We start from the raw sequence: 13,940 nt of genomic DNA, 5'->3' as shown, positions 1-13,940 counted from the left end.
TCACTTGTTTCTGCTCGGTGTGTATGACAGGGCGTCTTGTGTTCCAACTTTTATGTTTTGAGATTTTTGCCTTAAGGAAATATGAGCTGACTGGTGGGCTGAGACATCAGAGAGGGAAGGACTCACTCACAGCACTGCCAGGTCACCTGGGACAATGGTGCCCACTGTCATTTTGCACCGAGTAGGCATCTCACTGGCTATCAGAGCCAGAAGGCCTCCATTTCTCCATGCTTCATCAACAAAGATGTCAGCTACCCAGCATGTCAAGTTGGAGCCATACGGAAATGAAGCTGGCATGTTTTGCAGAGCTTAACTGCCCAGGTGCCATTAGGATTCTGAGCAGGGCTTTTAGGAGCTACCAAATAGAATACACATCTGTAGGGACCCAGGGAAGATCACTTCTCTCCATCTAGGAGACACATATGGAAGCAGACAGATGTTTTGGATGGAGATGGCCAGACTAATTTGCAGTTTCTAACTCTGCAGAGACACAATGTTCTGTCATTAAACATTCATTTAGGACCATCTTCATCGGAAACAATGTAACAGAGCCGCAAACCTAGATGACAAATGCTGCTTTCTGGACATAAAATATTAAAGTGCAGCCTCCAACTTTTCTCCATCTGATCTTTTGTGGAAGTACTTGGATGGGTTAAAAAAAAATTGACATCTCAAAGCTCACTCTTACCAGGTGCTTGCTTTGTGTTGAACAACATGCCACAGGCAAAATGGAACTGATGACCGGCAAGACACAGTGTAGCCACTGGAGAAGCCTCCAAGAAGATTGTGAGCATTTAAGAATAAATTCAATAGGGGCTGGAGAGATGATGGCTCGTCAGTTAAGAGCACTGGCTGTTCTTCCAGAGGATCCAGGTCAATTCCCAGCAACCATGTCTGGCAGGTCACAGCTCCAGAGGATCTGACACCTCTGGTCTCCAGGGATGCCTGCATTCATTCATGTGCACCTACCATGCATGCACATGTACACACACACACACACACACACACACACACAAAAAAAAAAAAAAAAAAAGAATAAATTCAATTTAAGCAGGATGTGTCCCAATAAATAGTAGTTTTCCTGCTTAGATTTGGTTTAAAATGAACTATGTTTTTAAACTTCCTCAGATGGTTGGACATTCCTCTGCATTTTATCAGGCCATTTGGAAAGCTTTGTATATGCACTATATACTCCATGAAATTCTTTCTTATTCAAAGACTTGGTTGTGTGATACTATTCTCAGAAGTGAACAAATGTCTGTTCATCCTAGATAAGGAACTGAACACAGACCAAAGTAATGATTCTATGTAAGTCCAGCTTGGTGAGGCATTTGAGTTTGCTGGTATTACTTACAGGAGCATGGGAGAGGGGTGACTTCAGGTGTAACAATGATTCAAATGCAGCTGTATAGTGGAAAGCCCACCCCAGCATTGGTGATGGCTTATAAAAGGTAGAAGCCTGGATCTCTCTGTAAGACTTGCAGGCACCTCAACAGGTTTGAGAGTAACCTCTCTCCAACAATACTGCTTAGAGAACCCAGAGGGTGTCTTGTGAATTTGGTAAGTTTCAGGGACTTCCTGGAAGTCGTTAGTTGTTGACTCCTGAATTTTATCTAGCCTCCTTGCAGGATGAAATGTTTCAGTTCAGGAAATTTCCACACAACATATTTAATTAAAAACCAGTTCTATGACATCCAACTTCATCATTCTTGGTTTACAGGCTCAGAATGAACCTGCTTTTCCATTATACACCCTGAATTCTTTGCAATCATTTTGGAAACCTGCCCATTTTCATAAACAGTTCAGAGGTTTTTGCATCAGTTATTTGTTGATATTTTTGTAAACAAAACTATAAATAAGTAGGACATTCAAGAATTTGCTATAATTCAGCCCCCTTATGGAAATCAGATGTCTGTATTGTGACGGGGTCTGGACGGTCTGCTTCCTATCTAGTCAAGTCTCAGGGCATATACCTGTGTCCACACCACATGTCTCCCCACCTGGTACTGTAAGAGTTCCATATTTATTGAGCTGAATGAACGTTTCATTTCTTAAGTCCTTTTTTTGACAAATAACTTGCCCAAATGATTGATTTAGAAAGAGTTTTGTGATATAGTGCAAAGAAGAATCTATGGGGAGTTGATCAAGCCTCCACATGAGAGTCGGAATGAGCATTTGATATGCATCAGCCAGGTACTGGCCTGGTGCCCCATGCCACTGTCTTAACTACCTTTGAGGCTCTCCAGAGAGTATCAATCAAACACCACTGTCCAGAGCCCCTTGAGTTGCTCAGTTGCCATCAGGAATGCCACAAACTTCAAGCACATGCATGTCTTTTCTCAGAGCTCTAGGGGGAAAAGCCCTGAATCAAGCTATGAGCACCCTGGTTCCTGGTGAGCTGGCCTTTTCAGCTTTCTGGATGTGCCTTCCTACTGCACCTTACCTGGCCTTTTCTCTACATAAACACACCTTCTCCTAATAGGAGCAGAGTCTTATAGTAGCCCTGTAGCAGGTTTTCTTTTGGGCACCAACTATCTCTCAAGCCTTAAACTTCTAAGCAGGTTTGCATTGCATCTGGCTCCACCTGGCTCAGGGTCTGTGAAAGCCAAGATTTAGGCCCCATGAGTCTGACTGAAAGCTGTGTTCAACTGGGAGCTGCATTCAACTGTCCCAGCTCTAAGAAGTTGGTGCCCACATGGTGGCAGTCATTTTTACTGAGCTTGCTTTCCCTAGGGCAGAGACTCTTGAAAGAGCCAGGAGCTATATCTGTTCCTCTCTCCTAGCTTTCTCAGGCCATCTGTGGAGATTGGGGCCCCAAGTTGGGTGCCAAATGTAGCAGGCTTTCTTTTGGTTACCAACCAGTTCCCAAATCATACACAGATTATGAATTAGTTATGAATGCTCAGCCTTATCTTGTGCTTGTCCCACTAGCTCTTTTAACTTAACTTAACCTGTTTATCTTCATCTACATTTTTCCTCAAGGCTTTTTACCTTTCTTTCATTCTGAATGTCCTGCTCCATGTCTGGCTGGCCCTGGTGTCTTCCTCTTTCTCCCTCATTCTTGCCTCATCTTTCCTCTCTAGAGCCTAGATTCCTCCTCCTACTTATTCTCTCTGTCCACTAGTCCCATATAGCCCTCTCCTGTCTAGCTATTGGCTGTTCAGCTTTTTACTAGACCAGTCAGGTGCCTTAGGCAGGCAAGGTAAAACAGCAACACATTTTTACATAATTAAACAAATGTGGAATAAACAAATGCAACATACCTCTACATAGTTAAAATAATATTACACAACAGGACTCCACTCTACTATTTAACCAACTGTATTGACCTCCTGTCCCCAGGCACAGTCACATAGAGGTATAGGCTTCAATATATGAATTTTTGGAGGAGCCTGCTCAATACCTATTATCCCTTTAGCCAAATAAAGTTAAAAACTACAGAATTGTAAGATAATATTTGAATGAATTTATGTTTAACTTTTAACTTTGGAATTTTGAGGTGCACATCTGAGGTATTTTTACCTACAGATGGACTACAAGAACATTGATAACCAAGAGAAAGAGCACACTGGCTGCCTTCAAATGCCTTGGTGTGCCCATCTGTAGCCACTCCTCTGTTTCCCTCGTTCTCAGGTAGTTAACAGATCTCTGTGTTGTATCTGCTTGTGTCTAACAGAATCCTTTCTGATATACTTCCTGCTGGCCTGGCTTCTCCTTACATTGGGATTTGCTGATGCTATGTTGCCACACACACCAGTGCCTTATTCCTTTTAGTCTTGAGTTGGATTTCATTGCATGGCTCTTGGCAAATCCATGTTAGTATCCTTTGCTACCTTTTCACATTTAGTTTATCTGTGCTGCTATATTTAAAGTGAGTCCTCAGACAACTTGTGGTTGCATCTTGACCTTTGTTATTCTTCTGTCTTAGTCTGCTGAGGTTGCCATAATCAGACACCATGAAGTGTAAGACTTATGTTTTTGGTTGTGAGCCTAGCCTTTAATGGCTGAGCCATCTCTCCAGCCCATGAAGTGTAAGACTTATGAACAAGAAATTTTTGCTTGTTACATAGGGTTGTATTTCTTACTGAAAATGGGTCATGGACAGTGTGTCAGGGTTCTTGTGAGAGCTCTCTTGCACATGTTGCAGGCCACTGATATCTTCTTGAATTTTTATGCAGTAGAGAAAAATATAATTCTCCAGTCTTGTTCATGAAGGTTCTACCCTCAATATCTAAATTACCTCCAAAACCCTCAACTATTAGTGCTGTATATTTGTAAGGGAGTAGGATTTTGACACAATTTTCAAAAGATTTATTTTATTTTTATGTATGTGTATATGTGTATATATATGGTATGTATACATGAGCTTAGGTACTGTTAGAGGCCAAAAAAGGGTATGGGATACAAGCTGTGGGTTCTTAGCAGTGAAATTTCTGCCTTTTAATTTGTGTACTTAGGCCATTTACATTTAATGTGATTGCTGATATGCTTAAGTTTGAATCCATCAACTTGCCACTGTGTTCCATTTGTGACAACTTTATTGTAAAGAGATACAAGTAATAGAAGATATTGATGAAGTTACCTGTAAGTGCTCTCTACCTTCTCTGTTTCTTCCCTTCTGGCCAAAACAATTTGTTTAATACAATTTGGTGACAGGGTTTTTTTTTTGTCTTCCCCTATCCAGCTTGATTGCATCTGAGTATAAATCCACTTCACCCTTAACTTGTTCTCTCTGCACCTAAGTATTTTCATCTTCCCTTTCTGCTCTTGGAAGTTTTCTATTTGGAGGAGGGAGGTTCTGAACACCTTGCTTACAATGAATCTTTACTCAATTTGGTTAATATGAATTTCCTATGTTTCATGTTTCACTTATTTGGCTGAACCTTATCCATCAGTGGGCTTAGAATTCTGACCAAATGAGAACATACTTTGTCCAATATTTCTTATTGACTGTCCCCTTCTCTTCTTGGTCTCCCTTCATACATCTATAAGACAATTTAAAATTCACAGGTTATCTTTTTCATGATTTCTTTTCCCTCTGGATATTTCATTTTGAATGCTTAATGGTAAATTTTAATTGTTAACCTAGAAGAGTGTCTCAATGATTGATTGTCTAGATCGGGTTGGCCTGTGGGCATATATGTGGAAGATTATCTTGATTACATTAATTGATGTGGGGAGTCCCAGCCCAATGTGGGCAGCACCTTTCCCTGGGTTTGTGTGAAGGATTTTATAAGAGTGAAGAATATGAGCTAAGTGTTAAGCATGCATGAATTCATGCATGTAGACACGATGTAACTAGCTGCTCCAAGCTCATCCTTTGACTTACCTGCTTTAGTGTACTCTAATCTGGAACTGAAAGTTTGCATAAACCCTTTCTTCCCTAAATTTCTTTTTGTCAGAGTCTTTTATCACAGCAACAGAAATAAAACAAAAGTAGAGATCCTGTATTAAAGTTTTCAAATTCCCCAATTGTTTCATCTGCAGACTCTTATGGACTCTCTAGATTATAATGTACACTGTAACTCCACTCCACCTTAGAAATCATGTCTTTTAAAACACACCTTCTATGTCTTGATGTTCTGCTCCAAGAATAGTCTCTGTGATTATTTTGAGCTCTTTGTCTGGTAACTTTATCATCTCTATAATCTCTGGGGTCAGTTTTAATTATGGTTTTCCATCTTGGTTGTCATATTTTCTGTCCTTATTAATTTTCAGGGACATTGAGTTTTACCTGTTTGGAGATGGATGTTTAGTTAGAAACAGTTCAGACCTTCTTAGTTTTTCTTTCAGGCTTGTTAGACCAGGCACAGCAGCAATGCAGGCTAGGGCTAAGGATCTCCCACATTGTGAGAAACTCTTCAGAATGATGTTCCCAGATCTTGGGATCACATTTCCAGTCAGTCTCCTGGTGAGAAGCCTTTGTCTAGCCTGCCTAAATTCTGGGTGCACTCCTTGCTCTCTCAAAGCCCCTTAAGTGTTTAGGTACAGACAGAATGTCCTGGTTGGTAGTAAATGAGGGGTTTCCCATTGGAGAATCTCCTCCCATGTGGATGTACAGAACTGCCCTTCTGGTAGATTCTCAGCCCACACCCCAAGCTCTAGTCTCCTGGATTTCCATGAGACCTCAATGAGTTCTTCTGCATCTTGATTTCTAAAACTTTAAGTTACCACTTGAGTCAAATAAAAGTAAGGGTGTAGCTTTCCAGGTGTCCTCATCTGTCTGGTGTTGTTTTCCTTGTTGTTGCTGCAAAATGCCTGGGCAAGGCAACTAAAGTGAGGGAGGGTTTGTTGGGCTCACTATTAGAGGGTACAGCTTATCATGAGAGGGAGGGCATGCTGCCAGGAGCATGAGGCAGCTGGTCACATTCTATACACAGTCAGGAAACAGAGAGAGAGAGAGATGAATGCTAGTTTCCAGCCTGCTTTTTATCTTTCATACAGCCTTGATCACCAGCCCATGGAACGGTGCTGTCCACATTTAGGGTGAGTCTTCTCATTTCAATTAACTTTATCTAGCAAATCTCTCATGGACATATCCAGAGGCATGTCTCTTTGATGTTTTGGGTATTGTCAGGTTGACAGTTAATATGAGCCACTACATAGCTGCAGTGCAGAAAACCAGCTTTCTGAATGATGTAGAAATGTTAAGGGAAAGCCACCCTTGCATTTCCCATCCAATAGAAAGCCAGGGCTGTGCCAGATGACCTCCACAAATGCTAGAGGTCAGTGATTTGAGATTTTTCCACAGGGCATTTATGCTGCAATACCTTAATTGGAGTTAAGACCCAACATAGAGAGACAGGATGAATAACCCTAGGTTACATGGTGCCTCTCCAGGACACTTAATACAGCCAATCTTCCTGACACCTCCCCACAGAGTCAGGCACCTTTGTGGCAAAACACCTTTAATCTACAGATCATCTTGTTCTCTCAAGACACTCAAAGCAGCTGGTTAATGGAAAGACAGAGCCCCTTCTCTTCTTAACAGAATAGCACTCCCTTCTCTGAGCCTTATTATGGGGATTGTTTGTCAGTGGCCTTTCTAAAGGATGTGCTATTGATTTCTTTACTCAACCAAAGTGCACCAAGTACCTATAGAGTGTGCTGGGTATTTTACAAGACAGAGTTATAGTAACAATGGTCTTTTTCCAAAATAAACTCCCAATCTCTCAGATGGCAGGAGGCAGATGTCTCCTTTCACTGGGAAGGGGGAAAGAGCAACAGTGGCTGCAATGTGAGGAAGCTGCAGCACCATATACCAGTCACACAGGTCCCTAGCCAGCCTCTGCTCCATGTCAGACACTAGTGTACAAGGCTGTGCTTAGTGACCACATAGGTGACTTCCAGGCCCCACCTGTTCTTGGCCTTTATTCCAATAATCTAGTGTGCTCAGTAGTATCTGGAATTCCTTTTCCAGTTCTGGGAGTTTATTCTCAAAGCACAGAAGACAGAATGAACACGACAAGGACTTCTCACTGAAACGGGTGCCTTGACACAGCACTGATAACAAGCGTCCTCCAAAGACATCAGCTATAGGATGGAAATGCCACAGCTGAAGTCCAATTCAGCCTTGTGTGAAATATTCAAATGCTTTGCATTTATAACCTCGCAGAGAAGAGGCCAGACCAGAATGCTAAGTATTCATCTGTATGAGAGTCTTTGCTCCTAATCACGCCAGATAATGAATGGAGAGAAGTGGGAATATCAGAATAGTTGACCTTTCATGGCAAACAGTGACTTGAGGAGCAGCCGAAAGCTGTGTACTAACCACTGATCACTCATTCCACCCCTCTGATTAATTTAATTGTAGGAAATAATGATGGCTAATTCAGCTGATGGATTTTTACAAGCTTAATTGACTTCAGAGATCTTTTACCCCGTTTGTTACACTGCATCAACTGTCCAGTATATGGAGTGCAGAGTAGAAGCACTGTCCTTAATATGTTTATATCTAGGCATTTGTGGCCAACTCCTGTAACCCTCCACCCCAGAGGCTGAGTCTGGAAAGATTATAAGTTCCAGACTCCATTTACATAAAGGAGCCTATCTAAAAAAAAACAATAAAGGCTTATAAACAATCAGAGTGTGTTGATAAATTAAAATGAAACAGGTGCAATCACTCAACAAATGCTTGCCAAGCATATCAGATTACTAAGAATTGTGTGGGGAACTCTGGGGACCCTTAATAGCTTCTGTAAGCAAGGGCCTGACATATGGGAGATGCACATTATGTACTTGTTATGTGAATGAGTGTGCGAGAGAGTGAGTGAGTGAGTGAGTGAGTGAGTGAGTGAGTGAGTGAGTGAATGAGTGAATGTATTTGGAACCAGAAGAATCACTATGGAGGTTTTTGCTAACAGTTGATGTGTTTTCAAGAGTCAAGAGGCACAGAGAAGTAAAGACTTGATGTGTGAGGTAAATGAAGAAAGTAGGTTACCTCAGAGACTGAGTATGTGCTTGAATGTATAAACCTAAGTATGGGCTAGGGTGAGGACTTCTCACAGAAGAACAGGGAGAAGTGCCAACAAAGTGTGGGTACTTCCTGACAAAGGAGAGAGTGGGTACTTCCTGACAGAGGAGAGAGTGGGTACTTTCTGGTAGAGGAGAATGTGAGTGAATCCTGACAGAAAAGAGTGTGGGCACTTCCTGAAACAAGAAAGTGTGGGCACTCATCCTAAATATAAGAGTTGGGCACACCCCGACACAAGGAGTATGGGTATTTTCTACACATGCTTGCTGGTTCCTGGGAACTTGGTTCATTTAGAGAAAAGCGACTCACTTCAAAGCTCAATTTCTCCCTGTAGTTGAAGCTTTTATCACATTCAGCACCCAATGTTACAAGAGATAGCCCCAGGACCCTGCATTGGTGACCTCCTCTCCCACTCCAACAGGAAACTGCTCTTGGCTATGTTGGACTTCAAAGGATTTGGCCTAAGCAGCTGTGAGATCCCCCACTAGTATTCTGTCCCCTTCTCTTCAGTTCAGAAGGAATCCTTTGGCTCTTCTCCAACCATAGTCCAATTCTGGGAACAGAATTCCTCTCTAACTAGACAGCATGGCCACAGTGTAATCATCCTTTGCTGGCACAAAAAGTCCATCTCACTAAAGCAACATGGTCTAGGCCACTCTGATGGGGAATGGAGATAAATGGCCAGTGCATTGACTCCTGATGAAGCTGCCTGTGGCAGGTACAGGAATGCTGATAGTGTCTTACGTCTTCATGATCCAGTGTTATCTTTCTCTGGTAACTTCTACCGTTCTGTCCCCTGTGCCTACAATTCCATTATAGATTGTGACTTTACCATTGTTGATTGATCTTTACAAGACTTTTCCATTGCAGCTCAGGAAGCCCTATCTTCTAGACTTTTTCCCCTCAATGCAACATAGATAGCACCCTAAGGAAAAGATTGGAAAAAGAGAGAAGCATCATTCATCCACTAATTGTGTAGAGGTCAGAACACACTCCTGGACAGCTGGTGAGACTTACAGCCCCAGTGAAGTTGATGTGTGATTTGCACTGTTGGGCTGCTAGCTGGAGAGGGAGCTGGTCAGAGCTGAGCCAAGGACAGCTCTTGCACTGCCGATTTCCCAGGCTGAGGGAGAAGCAGCTTGATGACGTCTATGTCCTCATTAAGCTGGGATTAAGTAACTTCCAGAGATGGATGTTGCTGGAGATGAACAAGAAATGTTTCTTCAGCTCCTCAGTCACTGAACCAGAGACAGTCCACAAGGGCTGGAAGTAGCATCCATCTGGAGCTGGAGTGGAATCCGGACTCATCTCAGAGCTTCCCTAGTGGGCAAGCGCACAGGTTTCCCTAGGTCTTAGTGGGATGTGGGGAGGTAACGGAGAGGCTGTTGAGACAACGGAAGCCTGTCAAGCATTGCCCCACCAAGGCCAGCCAACATGGCTTCCCACTCTCTGTCCCAAGGGCTTCCCTTTAGTCTGGACAGGTTACCAAGAGCTCATTCATCAATTCTGTCTCCGTGCTTCTAGATTTCCTACATGCTGTGTTGTGCCAGCCTCCCCACTCCCACCCTCCCCCACCCCACCCCCACCCCTGACAGCTTCCACTCTTCATAACTTCTCTTCTTGTTCCAGACAAAACCTACTATGAGGGAACGACTCTCCTTCAGGACCTTAGAGACAGAAACCTGCTGGGGGGAAAGAGAGGAGAGGGGAGTGGATGGGATAGGAAGTGAGAGACAGAGACTGAGAGAGACCTTAGAAAGGGGAGAGAGGGTGCTGGTTCCATGAGATTCTCACACGAGTCTCAGCTGGAGGTGAGGAATGATTCCTTGACTCATTCAGCCTCTGCCACAGCTATTTCCTTTCCTCTTCCTATCTTCCTTCCCTCCCTTCTCCTCCCCTTCCCTGTCCTCTGCTAGCACCTTCACCCACATTCTGGCTCTGCTCAAGGCTCCGGAACTGTGGTCTGGCCTCATGGAATCCTCCAGAAGTGTCTCCTGCATTCAGATCATCCCTCTTCCTGTGGAGCAGAATGTTCGACTGTGAATGGATGTCACTGCTCAGATGCCCTCCCTGGATTGTATTTGCGGTCTCTACTTTTCCATTTTCCTGGAAGTTGAGCACTCCCAAGCCAATCCCCTAACAACAGAACCCTAGTCTCACAGGTTGGTGGGCTCCCTTCCTGCCTCTGCTCAGCAGAGCAGCATTTGAAGACTTCTTCCAGCCTCTCATGTGATCCCTCCTCAAGGCCTTTCCAATGGGCTGGGCTCCTGCCCAGGCTCTCTCCCCAGTGACTCCCAATAAGGCCATTGAAAGAGCTAGAAAACTCCCCATTTCTTTCCTTTCACAGCTGAGCGCATCCCAGGTACCTGCTCTTTCTGCTCTGCGAAGTCCTTCCTTAGACACAAACAACACTTGCTTCCTCTGCTTCTCAGCCCCATGGTCACTGTCACAGAACCCCTGTTGTAATGTCAGCGTCAACCCCTTGAAAAATTGCGTTCCTGGGCATGAGATTTATAGAAGAGCTATTAACACCACAGACAGACAGACAGACAGACAGACAGACAGCAGTATGGCAGGGCTCCAAGGAAAGCCTAGGTGTGTGAGGCAAAATGGGGGTGACTCCTTACAGGTCTCAGAGAAACTGGGATGTTTCACATCCTGTGGTTGAGGAGCAGCTGAGAGCATGGGCAGGATGACTGAGTCCTAGGTGTCATGGAGAGGGGAGGGAATGTTAGGGGGGTGAGCAGAGAGACACAGATTGAGGTATACCTGTTACACTGGTAGCCTTCTGATCTCCCAGGTTCTAACAAGACAGTGGGTTTAGGGGAGGGATGTCACTGCATCTCTCTGTCCTTCTTTCCAATGTGGGCACATTAAATAAATCTCTTTTTGCCATTTCCCTATTAATTTGGCTCTTTTAATTGGCTAGTAAGGATAATTGGCTCAGTGTGACTTGTTAGGACCACCACAGCTCAGGCTCCAACTCCATTAACTTCAGTAACGTGTCTGCTTGCATTGCTCTGTACAGCCCAAGGGAATAGTTCAACATGACCCGCAGGCCTTGATATCCTCCTCCAACCCAGCAGTGGCACAGACTGCACTCCACACAACACAGACTGCCTCCCAGGACCACAAGGCTGTCCTCCATGGACTCACCTTCACTCACACCCCTTTTCTGCTCTGACTCTATGGCCCTGGATACTTCCAAAGTTCACAAAGTCCTCTTCCCACCTTGCTGCAGGCTTTCTCCTCAGTTTTTCTGGACTGGGTCTCTTGCTTGCCTCTCTCAGGCTCTCAGTTCCTCTCGCATGTCTTCTGTAGCTCTGTTTCTGGTGATTTCAACCACCATATGATGTTTACATTTTTTTCAGAGCTCCTTCACTGTCACTGTGCATCCAGTGTGGTGCTAATGTGATTACTGTCTGTGCTTGAATCAGAGTCAACATCATAAGGGCACAGAGTAAATAGGTGACCACTCACTGAGATCAAGTCCACCCCTGGGACAGACCATGACCATTCTCTAGGAGAGATCATGTCTTCTCACTGGGAAGATCATATTCATTTGGAGAGATCATATTCCACCCAGTAGGGAGATCATGTGCACTCACTAGGGAGATCATCACTTATGGGTAGATCATGTCCACTTGTGGAGAGAACATGTATACTCACTGGGGGGGGCAGTCACATCCATTCATGGGTAGATCATGTTCACTCATGAAAAGAACATATCTACTCACTGGGGAGATTGTGTCTACTAAGTAGGGAAAACCATGTCCTCTCATTGAATGAGACAGCATATGGGAGATGCCACATCCATTCCTTGGGTACAGATTATTTCTGCCATTGGGGGAACTTGTCTACACATTAAGAGACCATATCTGTAGTATGACAGGCCCATAGGGTCAAGGAAATTGGCTCAGACCAGTAGCCAAGGCATGCACATAACATACTCCTTAAGAGCCAACCTGGAGTCTGCCTGAGGGCCTACCAACAGGAGCTGTCTGAGTTCCTAGTTGATGTCAGAGTTCCTGATTATGCCACGTCTGCCTGAGGACCTAGCAACAGTCAATGTGATGTCAGAGTTCCTTATTGTGCCCAGTCAATGAGGGATGACCACACAGACTGGGTGCTGGGAAGAGGGTATATAAGGCCTTCCCTGTTATTGAATAAGTGAGTTCGTTATTTGCTTTCAATGGACTCCTGATGTCTGAGTCGTTGATGCAGCCCCTTCTCACCCCCTCCCCCAAGGGAGTCATTAGGATCCAAGCAACACATATCCACTAATTTGGTGGTGATAACCTGCTGTGGGATGGTCTGTATGTCAAATTGCTCTGATTGGTTAATAAATAAAACACTGAGTGGCCAGGCAGGAAGTAGGTGGGACAAGGAGAGAGGAAAATTCTGGGAAGCAGAAGGCTGAGGCAGAGAGACACTGCCAGCTGCCGCCATGACCAGCAGCATGTGAAGACGCGGGTAAGCCACCAGCCACGTGGCAAGATATAGATTTATAAAAATGGATTAATTTAAGATAAAAGAACAGTTAGAAAGAAGCCTGCCATGGCCATACAGTTTATAAGTAATATAAGCGTCTGAGTGATTATTTTATATGTGGATTGTGGGACTGCGGGGCTTGGTGGAACCTGGAGAGAAGCCCTCCAGCAACAATAACCTATGTCCACTCATTGTATGGAAAAAGACCATGTCTACCCACTGTTGGCATAGTGTCTCCTCACTGGGAAAGGATCACATCCCTCATTGTTTGTATTTACCCACTGTGATGATATGTCTGGTCTATCAGATAAGTTGACTGAATGTGCTGCTTCCTCTCTTATCATATTGATGCCCTGTGCATCACTTTGACTGTCCTTTTATTGGATGTCACAACTCTATCAGGAACTCCCTCAACTCACCCAGATGTCAAACGCCACTGTACTGAAGGCTCAGCCCAAAGCCACCTCCTCCAGGCTGTGAGTGTTTATCTGCACATATGTATATATACCACGAGCACACAGTACCCAGGCAAGTCAGAAGGTGGCATCAGATTCTTTGGAACTAGAGTGATGAATGGTTGTGAACCACCGTGTAGATCCTGGGAACCCAAACCAGGTCTTCTACAAGCATAACAGGTGCTCTTAGCTGTGGAGCCATCTCTCCACCCCCAGGTCATGTCCCTGATCTCAGCAAGTCCTAAGTCCCTCTGTGCAGCACTGGCTGAGTTCTCTTAGGGCCTGCTTTGTGTCATTCTGCTCAGCCTGGGCTCTGTCCCAGTCTCTGATGAGATCGTGCACCCCTCCGCACCCTGGGACCTCTTGCCCTATCTCTGGCCCTATTAATGACTCTACGGTCTGTGGAGAGAGATTATTCTCTATCTCCTCCTTTCCTAGAGAACACAACAGAACAGGATATTTTGAACAAGATAACCTCTGTGGTCTCTCAGATGAAGGCCCTGTCTTATCTCCTTCAACTT

General features: G+C 44.3%; 1 long non-coding RNA gene across 1 annotated transcript; it reads right to left on the bottom strand.

Moving 5' to 3' along the window:
• Positions 1–1,029: 1,029 nt before the first annotated feature.
• LOC143272077 (uncharacterized) lies at positions 1,030–12,470 on the bottom strand. The gene is made up of 3 exons (XR_013049511.1): positions 11,630–12,470; positions 5,565–9,855; positions 1,030–4,985 (listed from the first exon to the last, which is right to left on the bottom strand). It is a non-coding gene; the product is annotated as an uncharacterized LOC143272077 (long non-coding RNA).
• Between the last annotated feature and the right edge of the window lie 1,470 nt (positions 12,471–13,940).

This window comes from Peromyscus maniculatus, chromosome 2, assembly GCF_049852395.1.
Source record: "Peromyscus maniculatus bairdii isolate BWxNUB_F1_BW_parent chromosome 2, HU_Pman_BW_mat_3.1, whole genome shotgun sequence".
Taxonomy (NCBI): domain Eukaryota; kingdom Metazoa; phylum Chordata; class Mammalia; order Rodentia; family Cricetidae; genus Peromyscus; species Peromyscus maniculatus.
This window is presented reverse-complemented; position numbering and strand designations above follow the sequence as displayed.